This window comes from Onychomys torridus, chromosome 7, assembly GCF_903995425.1.
Source record: "Onychomys torridus chromosome 7, mOncTor1.1, whole genome shotgun sequence".
Classification (NCBI taxonomy): Eukaryota; Metazoa; Chordata; class Mammalia; order Rodentia; family Cricetidae; genus Onychomys; species Onychomys torridus.
Window position 1 is genome coordinate 1,850,777 of NC_050449.1, and position 4,297 is coordinate 1,855,073.

At 39.0% G+C, this 4,297-nt stretch overlaps 1 pseudogene; it reads left to right on the forward strand.

The window, feature by feature from the left end:
• The first annotated feature begins 1,111 nt into the window (after positions 1-1,111).
• LOC118586629 lies at positions 1,112-2,015 on the forward strand (annotated as a pseudogene).
• Positions 2,016-4,297: the final 2,282 nt, after the last annotated feature.

Consider the following 4,297-nt stretch of genomic DNA (forward strand, 5'->3'; position numbering starts at 1 on the left):
GTTTATACTCAAACCAGAGAACATATATAAAAATAAAACTGTGAATGAGAAAAGTTATTGATTATTATCATGTTAGGTATTCATAAGTACCAGATGTCCAGCACTGTCTTCTAGATTTAAAATTTTTTCATCATTTATGATTATTTATCTAGTACTTTATAGCAATAATCACCTTTTAGAATTTTGTTTGGCTTTTCTATTTCCTGTACTATGGATTAGAGGGTTTATAGCCTCACATGTGTCCTCTTCTATCCTTCAGTTTCCTTATGGACCTATGAAATGAGGTCAGCCACTTTCCTTTTCCAGCTCCCTGCAGCCTTGCCATCCATGTCATTATAGACTTTCATTCTAAAACTTTAGACCAAAGTAAATTCTTCCTTTCATAAGATGTTTTTGATCATGGTGTTTTGTCACAGCAACAGACAAGTAAGTAAGAAAAACACCATTGCAAAGTTTTTAGGTGTTGCCTTAAAGTGGCAATAATGCACATTAATTAAAACTATTTATCTAATGACTTCATAATTGAACATTTATGATGTTTGTATTTATGATACATAAATAATGTTACCCTTTTAAATGTGTTTTTTTTCATTAAAAATTGAATTGCATTTTTTTCAGTGTATAAAATAACTAGTTGGTATGATTATAAAACTACATAATTAGTGATACCTTCCTACATTATTTTCTTCTATTTTTATTTTATTAAAAATAGATTTTTTTCATATAATATATTCTGATTATGGTTTCCCTTCCCCAACTCCTTTGAGATCCCCCATTTCTCCTCTCATTTGAGTGCATATCCTTTTTGTTTCTCTTTAGAAAACAAATAGGCGCTCTGTCAGGGAGCTTTCGTGACTTTGCTCTGCTCAGCTCTGTAGCCTCTTGGGCCATCTGGAGCCTCAGAGCCTCTTTAGTGCCTGAGTTCGCAGGCAGCGGGAGAGCAGAACCTCTGGATGGACTCTTCCTCAGAAGCTTTTACTAATTTGCAGCAGCTGGGCAATGCTCCTCATTACCATCTGTCTGTCAACATAGTCCAGCGTCATTTCACTATTGTGGCAGGGACTCAGCTCCGAATTCTATATAGAGAAAGCGTCTGGATCCTAGTCTATCAATGCCTTCAAGACAATCAGAAGTGCCTGCTCTTGTGCCCAGTGGGCCTCTAGGCAAGATGTCCCTGCCCATTGGGATGTGCTGCCCGGCAGTCAGCTATGATGATGCCCTAGAGGACTCTGCGCCCATGACTCCTCCTCCATCGGAAATAGGCAGCATCCCCTGGAAGCCAGTGATTCCAGAGTGCAAGTGTCAGCATCTTGACAAGACAGAGGAAGGAGAGGCCAGTGTCTCTTCTCTTGCTGTGATTCCATCAACAGCCACTGAATTCAGATAAGGCTCTTGTGATGAAGATTAAAGCTACCCATGTCAACATGAATTCCCTGATCACAAAACAGACTCAGGAGAATATCCAGCATTTTGAGCAACAAGCAGGACTGACAGATGCTGGCTACACATCCTACAAGGGCCTCACCACTGAGGATATCAAGTACCTCAGAGAGGCAGAAGCACTCTGTAAACTAAAGCTGCAAAGTGGAGAGACAACAAAAGAAGTATCCTGAATCAGCCCAGTCCAGCCTGAGCGGCAACCCCTACTCCTTCCCCTAGCAGAAGTTCAGAAGGTGGTTCCCCTCTGGCTCCTCCACAGCCTTACCTGGCCCAAATCCTCACACCATGGATCCTGGGAATGGGAATGACAAGAACTCAGCAGAAAAGTAGAGCCTCTTTGGACTGAGGCCCCTGCAGAGGTCTGACTCTGGTTTTGCCATCCAGGCTTACAAAGGTGCCCCGAAACCCTCTCCTATAGAGTTAATGCACGTCCAAGCAACACGAGTAGGTGAAAATCCAGCAACCTTCAACCCTCCTAAGATGGATATGCCAGTAGTAGAAGGGAAGAAACCACCACCTTGAACCATAATCTCAAACCCGGTGACCTGAATGTGCTCACACCCACTGGCTTCTAAAATGCTTTCTGTACAAATTCTGCAACTTTCCCTGGGCTCTGACATAGGAGTGATGTAGGTAACTGGAGGCTGGAGTGACATTGTGCAGATTGTCCTTGTGTGAGAGAAACCATTTTGCACTGCTTTCAACTTGGAGGAAAATGTCAGTGGTGCTGAGTGGGAACCTCACTTTTTTTAAAAAATTATTTATCTTAGAGGAGGATTTGGCCCTTGCTTTCTTCGGTAAATAATGCTGGTATGCTTCCAAAACTATCAACATGAGCAGTTACAAATCATGATAGAGGTGCCCACGAACTCATTTGGACAGCCTTGGCTTCCTGACACGCTTTAGCCTTGTGAGTAGGTCTGAACTTATCTGATAGCTGGGTATAGCTCATGACCACACTTGGCAGGACCCTGGCTCTCTAAGTTAAACCACGGGTTCTTTTTCTTGATTAGTTCAGTGTACACTTTGTCCTGGCCCCTGCAGTTGGAGGGTTGTCTATCTGCTGTGTCACAGAACAAACACTAGTCTCACATGGTCTCTTTTGCACTTTAACATGAAATTAATTGAGCTCCTACTTGAGTCTACTGGTTTCATACTGATAAATGATTCATTTTTTCCCCTCCCCTTACTGGGTCCTGCTCATGCTAGGTAAGTGCTCTACCACTGATTTTCACTCCTAGTTCCTGAATCCTAAACGTTTGTTTTTTGTTTTTTGTTTTTTTTTTAAGTCGTGTGTATTTTGTTTTTTTGAGATAGGGTCTTACTATGCATCCTTGGCTAGGCTGGAACTTGCTCAGTAGATACAAAGAGAAGATCTACCTGCCCCTGCCTCCCAGTGCTGGGATTAAAGGCATATACCACCACACCCAGCTCAAGCTTTTGTTAAAGATAAATACAACTGGATTATAGTCTTCAGGTTCATCTGAATTTGGTGTCACCTCATTGCGATAACCTTGAGAGCAATTTCCACCAAGCCTCATATGTTCAGTAACACATCTTACTGAGGAAAGGAAGCAAGAAAATGCCCTTTCCTTTCTCTTCATTGTTCACAGGTCTGTTGGTCTTGCACAACTATCACATTCACTTGCTAGATTATTTTAGATATTAGTCTGTTTACATACTGAGCTAACCTTCTCATAGAGAAGCTCTAGAGTCTAATATTGTTGTAAAAATTAATTTATTTGTTATCTTGTATTAACAATAAAAACCTTCACTACTTTCTCAAAAACAAAACAAAACAAAACAAAACAAAACAAATAAGCATCCTAAGAATAATAAAAAATAAAGCTAAAACAAAACCAAACTGAATAGGACAAAAACATAAAGAAGAAAAAGAGTAAAAAAAAAATCACTTTCTATTATTTTTAAGTGAGGAATGTTTCTTTAAAAATAATTTAACAGAACACAGTTCCTTTTCACATACTTCTGCATTTCACTTTCAATTCAAATATAACTTAAACATAATATGAGATGATAAATACAATATGACCTATTTTTAGAGAAATATATTTTCAATATGGAAAATATAAAATGTTAAGTATTGGTATTTTGTTTTGTTTTTAAAACAAAAAAAAATATTCAACATCTTGACAGGCAGTCAGTCATTGATGTATCCAAAATAGAAAAAGAACAGAAATTTAAAAGAAGCTATCTCCTGTTCCATAAAGTAATACAATTGCTACTTAATGAATTTTGAGCCTGGACTAATGAGTTTATGGAATGGCTACAGCTATGTGTCCTGGGCAGCAGCAGGAGGAGTATTACTTTATTTCTATAATGTTCAAAGCTGTTCATGTTTGTTAAGGGAGATAGGAAATGAGGTCAATCATCTTAAGTGTAGGTGAGGATAGGCCAGAGTATGCCTATTAGGACTTGAGTGGGGTTAAAAAGTATAAAAATAAGCAAGAAAAGGCAAGAACCCAAGTACCTTGAGAAGAGAGGAAGAACACTTATCTGTGGGTATATAGACAAATGTTTATTGGTTGTTGTTAGTGATTATGCTATTTTAGTAAACTGGTAGTTTTCTATTCTCCTCCAAAGACCATACCTTTTCTATCATCTGGTCTGACAATGCGCTTCCAAGAACCAAGGACTAGTCAACAAAATCCCCAATGCCATACATTAGAAGCCCTCTTTTTAATTGTTGGTCAAGGCTGTCCAAGACAAATATTGTATGTACTCACTCATAAGTGGATACTAGATATAAAGTAAAGAACAATCAGACTGCAGCCCATAGAACCAGAGAGGCTATCTAGCAGGGGGCACTCTAGGACAACTGTGGCTTATAATAAGTTTT